General features: G+C 48.6%; 1 long non-coding RNA gene across 2 annotated transcripts; it reads right to left on the bottom strand.

Moving 5' to 3' along the window:
* Window positions 1-5,001: 5,001 nt before the first annotated feature.
* Window positions 5,002-12,072, bottom strand: LOC125752659 (uncharacterized). 2 transcript variants are annotated; one of them, XR_007402689.1, is made up of 3 exons: window positions 11,937-12,072; window positions 7,185-7,388; window positions 5,002-6,495 (listed from the first exon to the last, which is right to left on the bottom strand). It is a non-coding gene; the product is annotated as an uncharacterized LOC125752659 (long non-coding RNA). The 2 variants fall into 2 exon arrangements; XR_007402688.1 differs by having other exon boundaries at window positions 5,002-7,388.
* Between the last annotated feature and the right edge of the window lie 277 nt (window positions 12,073-12,349).

Raw genomic sequence — 12,349 nt, 5'->3', positions numbered from 1 at the left:
TATTTGTCGTGGTTGTATTTTTCATCAAAGAGCCTTTCTAGCGTAAGGGAATCACCACACCCACCCACATCTTTGTATTTTTACCCATTCTTCTCCAAGTTTTGTTGGTGGATGTAGATTGTGTATATATCCTAATATATCCTATATATTTAAATGGCCATTTTACAGAATTTGTAATTGCTTCATGATTCACAAGTTTTGACTTTCAGGTTTTCACGAACCTGTAGCAATTCCAATAATATATGTCTATTACGGTTCCTACTGTTTCCCGATCCTGTGACCGTAGGAGACTGACCTTGGCATTGAACTATGTTGCGTGTGCACAGCAGCAGGGCAGGAGTCTCACGGAGTGAATCGCTGCTAATTTGAATAAAGGGAAGGCAGTTTGTCGGTGGCATCTAAAGCCTCTTTTGCATTTATAAGCAGTTTGTTTTCTCTTTTTAAATAAGAAGGATGAGGACAATTATTTAACCATGATAGTCACTAAAACTATTTGGGACACAATATCTATCTTTCTTTTTTTTTTTTTTTTTTTTTTTCAGTGTAAGAACACTTCTTCAGTGTATTTGTTGCCCCGCGCATGGAAGGCGGCATGGGCCCCCCCCGGGGGAAAGGCATAGATTCCCTACTGGGAGCTGAGGGGAGAGAGAACCTGAGACTTGGGGACACGAGTCTCCGGGCTGTGCGGGGTCACACCTGTGGAGGCCTGAGACCCCTGCGGCATGGGGAGGCTGGGGTGCTGCCCCTTCTTCTGTGTCTGGCCTCCTCCTCCTTCAGTATGTTGCTGCCTTCAAATGGTCAATCTGCTATTACCATTGGCTGGTGTTCACGCTGACTGTTCCATGTACATGGAACAGTAAAAATAAAATTAAAAAAATAAATACATAAAATAAGTTAAATTAAATACAAAAGCAGTAAAAAAAAAAATACAAAAGCAGTGCCTGTGGCTGTGGACTGACGCTGTGTCCCCCAGAGGCGGGGTCCAGGCCCTAACCCAGTGGGTGGGTGTTGGGTGAGGCCTCGGGAAGGGTTCTGCCTGGTTGGGGTCCTGGGGGGGGTGGGGGACTGTGATGGGACGAGGGTCCTGCGGAGTGCGGAGCTGTCCTGCTGTCCCCTCCCGGCCTGGTGGGCAGTGCCCTCCAAGCCGGGAGCAGCCACTCGGCGACCCCAGCCGGCTGACCCTTGCCCCGGCCTCACAGCTGTGGGAGGTCAAGGCACGGGAGACCTAGGTGCCCGTGGGGCGCCACTCGTGTCCCCCCACCCCGGTCTCCAGGAACGGGGTGGGTGCTCCACACACAGGGCTGAGCAGGAGGCGGCCATTGGAGCAACCTGGGGGCTCCCGGGCCTCCCCGGCCACGTCCCAGGCATGCTCCCCAGGGTGCGCGCGCTGGAGGCTGCATCTGCCGCAGGGCGGGGTGCGGAGTCCCCCCTCCCCGTGCCCCGCCCCGCACCCCAACATGGCCCCAGCTGCCCTATCGCTGCTGCAGCTGCGGACTGCTGGGACGGATCGCCTAGGGCTCTACCACTCGGGGACACCTCCGGCCTGCCAATGACCCGGATGCGGGCGGTGCTGGGCGTACGTGTCCCAAAGCCCCCGTGCCCCGGCCTCCGCGGGGTCCCTCCCGGGCGCTGCCGCGTGAGCCGCTCCTGCCCCAGCCACCAGGGCTCACCTGCCGTGGAGGCCACAGCGCACGGCTCAGGCCTCCGCATCTCCTGTCACCCTTGGAGCAGCAGAGTGTCCTCTCCAAGTGCGATGGAAGCGCTCTGTCCTGATGGCGCTCTGCCGGGGTTTGGGGTTTTCATGTCTATCATCTGTCTATCTGTCATCTATCATCGATAGGTTAGCTGTCTAGATGACTGGCCTGTCTATACCTCCCTGGACCTCCGTAGTTCCCTCCGTCCCTCCTTCCTGTCCTCACCTAGACATCTACCCACATTTAGGTCTGTACCTCCCCTTATCTGTACTTCCATCTCTCTACCCCACGGCTTCCCACTTTCTGCCAAGCTATAGGCGGGCGCTTAAGGTACCTGGGTGGGTGTCTATCTCCAGTCAGCCCTACCCCCATCTGTCTCCCTCGTATTTAAGACTTAGAGTGTTCTGTGCCTGGGCTCTTCCTTTCCACACTTTTCAATTTACCGTTGTCCTCTTAAGCAGAATCACCCTTTTCAAATGTAAAGATTCCCGATAGGTATTTTATTTTATTTTTCCATTTTGATGAGCCTTATACACCTGCACTATCACACACAATTAGGCCCGTTTTGTTCTTTTCTCTACCTCTGTAATTCAGAGAGGTGAATAAGTCAGAGCAAGCAGCAATTTAAGCAGTAAGAGCACGTACGTATTTCCCTAACATTTTAATCATACAGAACGGTTGCTGTGCGGGAGCACTTTATTTCTAGAAATGTGACCCCACGGCTCCGGTTGACATTGCTGATGCATAATTAAAAAACAATTTGCCTGCGGTGGTGAAGATGACGCTCTGGAGTCTTTCATGGGGCTGTAGAATGCACACTGAATTTGGGAGATTTAGGACAAAATATAATGTAAAATATCTCAGTATGTTTTAGACCAAAGACGCCATGAAATGATTATATTTTGGACATAGTGGCTTAAATGAAATAGATTATTAAAATTACTTCACCTGTTTCTGTTTACTTGTTGAACGTGTCTACAAGATCATTTTAAACTACACACGGGACCCACATTCTAGGTCTCCTGGGTGACACTGCCCTTGGGCTTTATAACAGCTTAAAGTTAGTTTTGTTCTTTGTGATTTTGAATATGATGGGAAACCACTGAAGGCTGGAGTGAGGACCCATGAGGCTGTACCTTTGAAAAACATCCGTCTGGCTGCTGTGGAGGAACCCAGCTGGTGGAGGAACCAGGCCGAAGTCCACACGGACCTCCTGGGCAGGAGGCCATCGCAGGATCGCAAATAGATCAGCTGTGGACATTGCCGTGGGGGTGACTGCTGAGGTCCTGAGAGTCCGTCTGCCCGGGTGCATACTGAGGGCTTTCACCGGAGGATCTGGCCTGTCTATGCAGCTGTACAACGTATGAACGATTTCCTATGCGCTTTATATTTTCCTCAGGAAGCCATCCACTGCACCGCTTGCACTCACTGGCCATATCCCCTGAGACTTCTGGCTAAACCAGTGGCCTCCTACCACCGTTGGCCTGTGGTCCAGGCTCCTGCGCCAGGGCCTTTGCATCTACATTTGCCTCTACCTTCTGTGCTCTTTCCCACCCACTCCCTTCAACCACCCAATTTCTGTGCATCACTAGGAGATCTATCTACTTCAGCACAATTTTTCCCAAAAAACTTTTCCAATAGAGTGCAAGTAGCTTTTGAAATTTGCTCTTCTGTGACTATTCCTTGTTTTAGAGATTTCACGCTCTTTGTATTTATGGGGATCCGAACAACCACCTCTTTCCCTTAGCAGTCAATAAGCCCATGGAGACGTGGGTCACCAGCTGCTGCCCACTGCTGTACCAGGACGCCGCCTCCTGGGGCTGTTACAGAGCTGGATGTCTGTGAGTAATTAGTGATCGGACAAGGGGGTTAATCAATGAGGCGCTCACTTCCACTTGGGAGAGTCCGTTTCAATCCTGAATACACCTGACTGGCAGTCCTCTTCTGTACTGGACACGACACAATGGGAACAGGAAAGTCTACTGATTGGAGTTTAGCACGTTTCAAACCAGTTTCATCCCCACCAGGAGCATCACGTCACTCGGTGGTCACCTTCTCCCACTCAAGAACACTAGTTTTAACTCTTTCCCCCCCCCCAAATGTTAACATTTTACTCCCTGTGTATCTTAGACAGAAATGCAGATGGGCCTTTGCTTCCTGGCAGTGACCCCTTTGTGCTGCGCCTCTTGTGCAATGCCGTCGCAGGGAAATACATTTTATGAAAGAGTCTCATGGCGTGTTCTGAACAACTTTGGGTTCATGGGACGTACGCCGGGGAAATCTTTAGTGCGTCATTCAGGTTTATTGGCTCCTACCCTGGGAAGCATCCGAGCAGGTAGGTCATTGGTACAGTGAGGTGTCATCTTGACCTCCTTGCAAACTACAGGCCCTTAGACTAAATCCCTACAATGTCGTCAACACCATGAACAACATCTCTGCTGCATTATCCTGTGCTGTATCGTCTTTCTGCTCTGGATCTTCTCGCACTTATAGATGCCAAAGATCTACTCAACGGATCTGGTGACTTTCATGATCAGTACATTGGTGTTTGGCGGCTGAAGGGCATCATCGTCACAAAGCCCCCAGGAAGCAGTGTTCGTCCTCCTGCCTGATGGTGCGAACAGGCAAAGGCAGCGGAGGGCGCAGCCAGGTGCTGGCAGCGGAACAGGACGCTACTGCTGTCATGAGCACCGAGCACTTTTCAAAGATTTGAACGGTAAATACGAGGGAATTCTACTCACGGTACTCAACGACCTCTCTCACAAATCTAATAGCTCTTTTTTGTTTTATACGTTAGTTTAATCAATTTTGACAATAAGTTGCTCTGTGTATATATTACGGATCGATAGTATTTGGGCCATTTTTAGTTGGAAATGAGCAAACCTAGATGAACTCATTAATCAGGAAAAGCTGGGAATGCAGTTGGGCTTCAGTCGACGCCTGCCAGCAGGAAAGGAAAGCCGTTCAGACACATGGTATCCCCTACTTCTCTCTGACGGACTTACTTCACGCAGCATTATACCCTCTAGCTCCACCCACGCTGTTGTAAATGGCAAGGTTTCACTCTTTTTGATGGATGAGTAATATTCCATTTTGTATATAGACCACATCTTCTTTATCCATTCATCAGCTGATGGGTTTTTGGGCACTTTCCATAATTTGGCTATTGTCGATAATGCTGCTATAAACACGGGGATGCAGGTGCTCCTTTGAATTAGTTTCTTTATTTTCTTTGGGTAAATACCCAGTAGTGGAGTTGTGGGGGAAGTAAAGAAGTGGAATTGTGGAATTACTGGACCATATGGCATTTCCATTTTTAAAAAGATTTTATTTATTGATTAGTGAGAGAGACAGCGAGAGAGTACACGAGTGGAGGGCAGGGACAGGGGCCAAGGGAGGAGCAGACCCCCCACTAAGCAGGGGCGGTCAGGTGCGCAGGGGCGCGTGGGCAGCCGCAGACCCGGCCGACGCGCTGGGCAGAGATGTGCACGGAAGGAGCTTGTGTCCTGAGTTCACCTTGGGGATGTCGTCGATCAGGGGGACATGGGCCGCGTGATGGACCATGTGGGGAGATGGGACTCCAGGCCACAGGCCCCAGGGCGCGGGACAGTTGGAGCTGAGGGTCTGCGGGGTCGCGGAGCGCAAGGCCCGGGCGGGGAGTCACCCCATGTCTGGCCCTGTCCTCTTGGCGTCGAGTGGCCCCAGGGACCCTCTCCAGGGATGTCCCGGGCCGAGGGCTGCCCGCACCTGCCTCGTGCTCCTCCCTCCTCGCGTTCTCAGGGGCTCTGCTCCGAGCCCCCTTCTCTCATCCTGGGCAAGGACGGGGCCTGGTGACGCCTGCGGCGGGGTGCAGGGTACCCGCAGGTGGCCCAGCACCGGCACCGGGTCCGAGGAAGCTGGGGAGGAAAGGCGGTCACCGGGCGGGTTCTTGTCTCCCAAACATCCAGCCGCACACGGAAGACCTGATGCCTGAGCTCCTTGGTCGTGGTGGGGCCCCAAATGACAGGTTGGGTCCGTGTCATCGGCTAAGGGTCAGGAGCACCGCCTGGAGCGAGTGAACTTGGCAGCTGGGCTCTCTCCTGAGCAGCCCCGGGGTCCTTCTGTCCTCCTGCCTCCTCCCTTCCTGGGGGAGGACCCGTGCCGCGGCCTTGGCCTATAGGCCTTCCGCCGTGGGCCACGCAGCGCAGGTCCTCCCCCAGGAGGGGGAGATTTAAATTGATTTAAAATCAATTTTTAAAAAGCCGCGGCCAGTGTGGGTGGGGCTCGGGCCCCAGCATCTGCCACAGGGCACCCCTGGGTCTGTGCCCCTGCGTCTCTGGCTCCCACCTGCTGCTACCCCTTGGTCACACCCCGGTCAGTCACCAGGGGCACCTGCTGGTGCTCAGGGCTCCCTCTGCCCACTGCCTTCTGGGTGCAGGTGGGGGCCCCGGCGCTGAGCTGGGGGCAGGGGGGTCGGGACTGGGGTGTAGACAAGGCATCAGGCCCGGATGGCTCGCTGCTGGGGGGCCCGAGAGCGGGCGAGCTGTCGCCCCGGCCTCTGGTTCAAGGACTATTCCTATGCTCCACGACCCGCTGGGGTCTCTGCGTCTCCCCCGCCGACCCTACAGAGTATCACCGATGGCTCATGCTAGTGGCTTAGTTAATACTATCGTTAGGTTCCTGGGCTGGCTGAGTAAAGGAAATGCGCTCAGTTTACCTCCGCGGTCGTGGCTACTCCAGCTGAGATGAGCACAATCCGTACGCAAGACAGTACGACAGCTTTTGGGAGGTGGGGGCACGGACGTCGTCCAACCGCCCTAGACTATATTAAACATAATGAAAAACACGCGCTGCTGGGATATTGTGGGCTTTTATGATCTTGGATAGGTAAAACATCTTCTTCCCAAACTTTCTATCTGTAGAAGGGCAACCTTAAATATTACATATGTAAATGTGTTACGTGTGTACATACATTATCTTATTACTTAATATGTAGATATAATAAAATAATACATTATGTCACACTGCATTATAGTGATGTCACGTCATATGAAGTCATATTATATACTCATATGTATTTAGAAGCAAATTCTAGCTCTCATTTCCACCGCTTTACCTGCCAGTGTAGGAGCCTGACTGAAGCACCTCATGCCTGCAGCCCTCCCTGCTCCCCTCCTCGGCCAGGAATTCAGGTAGAAGTTCCTTTCCTGTGTCTCACTCCAATGGGCCCACGTGGCTCTTCCTAGAGTGACCTCTGCTAGTGCACGAGCCTCATGGTGACGGTCGGGTCACCCCGAAGGGCAGCCTGCGGCTGTGCCCTGGGCCCCTGCAGGTGCCCGGTGATCATCTTGGACTTGCATTCGAGTAGACCCCCTGGTGAGTCCTCCGGAGGCCCGGCTACTGCACGGAGGTGCTGGGTCCCTCCGGCTGCTTTCCCCCTGGAGACCCCCTCTGCCACCCGGGGCTCATGCCCGGTCATTCCGGGGCCGCTGCCCGCCCCCGTGTCCTTACGGTTCCATCTGTGCTCTTTGGTCATCCTAGGTTGACTGATTCTCCAAAGCCCAGATGTTTGACCTGCAAATTCGGGTCCCCAGGCTTCCCGTGGCTGACAGCTCCATCCCCTTAGTCTCCGGAGCCGCTGTCATTGCCGCTCCTGCCTCCTCCTCGGTGGGAAGTTCACTTTCTCAGTGGGGAGGTGCTGTCGACACTCCAGGGCTGGGAATTCAGAAAACAAAGAAGGTCACACCAGTGACACATTTGCTGAACGTCAACTCCCAGATAAGCCAGGGGGATGGCCAAGGAGAAGGAAGAGCCATATGAAAGCCAAAAATAAAAACAAATAAAGCAATTTTAAGATGGGGAATTTTTTTCTTTAATTGTTCTGGAATTGAATTAAGGAATGTCTTACCAGAGAAGCAAGATAATAAAGTTTCGTATTAAATATTCCTGCCAGCTAAACAATGTTTAATATTGAATTATACAGGAAATAAACGGTGAATTAAAAAGAAGAAAAGCAGCCTCTGAATGGTAACAAAGGTAATTGCTTTTATCTGGGAAAATAGACCCGTGGATGGAGTGAATTTTTAAATTAGTTTTGCTCATTAAGAATGTATCTTATACAAAAGTGTCTCTTCAGTTAGAAGGGACCGGGATTTTGAAGATACTTAGGCCGAATCACTGTGAATGTTGGATAAAATTGCTGAATTTCTCTACAGAAAGAAAAAAAAAACTGGATAATTGGCTCGTCTCAATCTGTTTAAGAAACATTTTTCTTGATATATTGGAAGAGACTATCTGCATATGCTGGAGGGGCAGCTGGAGGAGATCTTCCGTGCGGGTTCCCGAGTCTCAGGGTTTCCTGACACGAAGGCGTATGGAGCCGAGAAGGCGTAAGTGTGCTGCCGCAGTGCCAGGCTGAGAGAGGAGAGCGCGCATTTCCATTTTAAAAGTGAGGATTCAGGAGCCCGAAGAAGCCCTTTGCTCAGCAGTCGGTGCGTCGCAGCTGAGCCTAGCGGAGCAGGCGGTGTCCCGGGCAGGGATGAGCGGCACCTGCCCCGACTGGCCCAGGGTCCCATCTGCAGACTCCCCCTGTGCACCCCCAAATCCTCAAAACTTAAAAAAAAATCAGTCAACATTCTGGGTCAATGTCTACTACAATGTGGCTACGATCACTTGAATTCTTCGAAACAGGGCTGGTGATGAACAGCATTATCTGATTTCCATTATTCTGAGGACGTATTTGAGACTTCTATCATTTTGAGGGACCTCGATTATCTCACTGTATCGTGCCACCTATGGCATCAACGCATACAAAATAACTTGCTTAATTTTGTCAACCTTATTTATTTATTTATTTTTTGCAAATGTGAGTATTAACTGAGATGAAATACATTTCCCTCTGCCAATAACATTGATGGGAATTTAAGAGTAAAGGTGGCGTTAATTCTATGCATGCAAATTTATTTTGAAAATGATTATAAGATCTATTATTATAAATAAGATGTATTACCTTAAGGGATGTGAAGTCTGGGTCTCTACGTCCTAATCAGTGAACCCTCGAGGCAAATGCAGTAGAGGCTTACAAATGGTTGCTGACAATGTTTTTGATCAAAGGAGCTACCTAGATTGGTAATAATCCTCAAAAAATAGAGCAAATTAAGTCTCTTTCCAGACTCTGTCTGCACAGAAATGAAATACTTCGCTCCACACCCAATATTTTAACACAAAATAAGGAAAATCATTGGCTGATGGATCCTGAAAAAGTGGCACAGTGCCTCGAGGTCCCTCAAAATCAAACTGGAAGTAGCAATCAGTGGGAAAGTAAGCCCAGGGATGCCAGGAAGCTACCAAGAAATTAGAGACAGAAAGCTCTGGGTGTAATGGAGTCTGTTTTGCACTGGTTGGAATGAGGGAGAGTTTGAAGGAATTTGTGTTTGCATTTTGCTCTGTGCCCTCTCCCGAGCGGCTCTCCTGCCCGCTCCTTCACGGATGGGAGCCGCGGCCCCAGAGCTCGTCTCTGCGCCTGAGGCCCTGGGCAGCGCGAGAGTCCTGCCAGGTGAGGCTCCTGACGACAGGTGCGGGCAGACCCCAAGGGGCGGATCCCAGACTGATGGCAGTGTCCTCACTAGACGCGCTGGGGAGAAGACGTCCCTAGAGAATATTTCTAAGAATTCAGCTTAGAATCTTCAAGATCAAATTTCATCCAGCAAATGATTATTCACCCATGGGAATAAAAATACGTTTTTTCAGATTACAAAGCCTCAGAAATTTTGCTGCATGAAGACACATCCTGGAGATGTATTTATGACCCTACGGAGCAGAGACGTGAACCCGTGTGACATCGACACCGTCTACTCCTAGAGATTTCCTCCTGTTTCTCCCTCTAAAAGTTTTACAGTTTTGATTTCATACTAAACCCATAATCAATTTCAAATTAATTTTTAAATGGGGTGTGAGGTTTAGGCTGAGGCTCACTGTTTTGCTTCTGTATGTCCATAGCACCCTTTACTGAAAAATCTTTCCTTTTATTGAAGTGAATTCCACGAAGTGGCTTTTGCACCTTTGTGGCAGATGGGTGGAGCCGATGTGTGTGGGTCTGTTTCTGGGTTCTCTGTTCTGTTGTTCGGTGGGTCCATCCCTTTGCCAGCAGGCTCCCTCCACTGCTGTAGCCATACTAGCGGGCATGGCCATTCTCCCACTGTATTCTTCTTCATCATCACGGGGCCTGTGATTTTCCATATACATTTTATTTATTTATTTATTTTAAAATTTTTATTTATTTATGACAGTCACACACAGAGAGAGAGAGAGAGAGGCAGAGACACAGGCAGAGGGAGAAGCAGGCTCCATGCAGGGAGCCCGACGTGGGATTCGATCCCGGTCTCCAGTATCGTGCCCTGGGCCAAAGGCAGGCGCCAACCGCTGCGCCACCCAGGGATCCCTCCATATACATTTTAGATCAATATTGTCTATGTCTGCAAAAAAAAAAAAAAAAATCGGTATTTTGATAGGGATTTCATTAACCTATAGATCAATGGGGAAACCTGTCATCTTAATCTGTTGATTCTTCCCATCTACACACAATACATCTTAGCATTTATTTATGCCTTTTTAATTTTTTATCACCATTTTGTAATTATAACCTTGCCTGTTTTGTTATGTTTTTGCTTAAGAATTTATTCCCTTTGGAATGATCGTAAATGGTGTTGTGTTTTTAATTTTGGTTTCTCCATGTTTATTGTTAGTATGTAAAACTGCAATTTATTTTTGTGTGTTGATCTTGTATCCTGCAACCTTGTAACACTTTCTTACTCAGTCTAAATTTTTTTCACTTCTTTTTCTTCTTCTTCTTCTTCTTCTTCTTCTTCTTCTTCTTCTTCTTCTTCTTCTTCTTTTAGATTTATTAGAATTTCCTTTGTAGGCAATCATGTCATCTACAAATAACAGTAGCTTTATTTATTCCCTTTTAACCTGTGGACCTTTTATTTCCTTTTCTTGCCTTATTGCAATGACTAGGACTCCTAGTATTTAACATGAATGATGATAACAGACATCTGTGCCTTGGTCACAGTATCAGGAAGGAACTATTCAATCTTTCACCATTAAGTATGGTATTAGTGGTAGTTTCTTGTCTCTCTCTCTCTCTTTTTTTTATGGATGTTCTTTATCAAGCTGAAGTATTTTCCCTGTATTCCTAGCTCCTGAATCCATTTTTAATTTTTTTAAATTTTTTTAATTTTTATTTTTTTTGTGAATCCATTTTTTAATCTTGAATGGTGTCAGAATTTGTCCAATACTTTTTCTGCATTGTCACCCAGGCCATAAGGAAGCACATATATGGATGTTGTTTGCAGCATTATTCAGGATGATAGGGAATCAAGGATAATGGACACCTTCATCACTTGAAATCAGACTGTGATAATATGATGAATCCATGCTAAGCAACAGTTAGAGGCAATGGACTGTATGTGTGTACAGCAATGAGAGCTGATCTTAGAAACACAGAGCTGAAGGAAAATAATCAATGTAGTATTCAACAATATTACTTACCTAATTTAGAGGATTTACAGATAATCTGTTGCACACTTGCCAATACCGTATACAAAGACCACCAATAACCTCTCAAATAAACATGATGCAATGATGTCACATGGGGAAACGTGTGGGGGGGTGGGACTTTGGCTTAGGGTAAACTAGTTCATTCTGCAATACAAACTCAAAACTGAAATGGGGAGAATTTGATCAAATGTAGGAGAGGGCAGAAAGTTGAAACTATTGCTGGAAAACTTCTATTTCCAGACTTAGCCCTAGGAATGAGTTCTGTGACTATTCACCAAGACAGAACTTGGTAGGTTAATAAGGAGATGACTTGGCCAGGTGAAGAACAGAAAGTCAGGCTGGCTTGCTAAGACACAAGTCCAAGTGCATCGTTAGCTTCGGGGAGAGTGTTTCAGGGCTGGAGACAACAGCAGTATTTAGGCAACGGGTCTAGTGATGGACCCTTGGGCAGTGTCCCTGCTAGAGCAGCTGGTTTTGAATGGAAATGCTGGACGCCAGTTGGTCTTTGCTGCCCGATACCTGGTGAGGCCAGTACAATGAGCAGGTTATCTTCAAGGACAGAGCCAGGTGATGGAGTCATTTTGTGAGGCCACACAACAGCCGGATAGGAGGAGGATCACTATCCACACATCCTCTATAGCTACAGAACTTGCGGTTTGGTTGTGGATGCAAATGTATCAGAAATAGTGAGGGTGTGGTACTCACCGGAGTCAGACAGTAGGGAAGTCCTGCAGCTCCGGGCTCCTTTCCCTTCCGTGCAATCCTCACACAGCCTTGCATGCTGCTCTGATCCATCCCCACCATTCTGGTCCTTCCTTCCTCATGTTTGTTCTGAGTTCAGCTCAATTAACGTCATCAAGTAAGGTCTGTTGCTGTTTTTATAACCATCTGAAGTAGGACGCCTCCTGAAGCTTACAGGAAAACATTCTGCTAAGAAATAGCTCCTTGGTAGAGTTAGCACCATATGGAGACATTTAGAGTGAAATGACCTTGTTTTTGCTGCTCTGTGCTTCCTGGTAGCTCAATTGCTGCTGACTTACCTTGGCCTCAAGGCCTCTGTGTTAATCAGGGCAATCATCCCAGGACTTACTTTTCAATATCCCTGGGTGTGGATAAAG

This window comes from Canis lupus, chromosome 16 (genome assembly GCF_003254725.2).
Source record: "Canis lupus dingo isolate Sandy chromosome 16, ASM325472v2, whole genome shotgun sequence".
Taxonomy (NCBI): domain Eukaryota; kingdom Metazoa; phylum Chordata; class Mammalia; order Carnivora; family Canidae; genus Canis; species Canis lupus.
The sequence above is the reverse complement of the archived record's forward strand: the minus strand, read 5'-3'. Positions and strand labels throughout refer to the sequence as shown.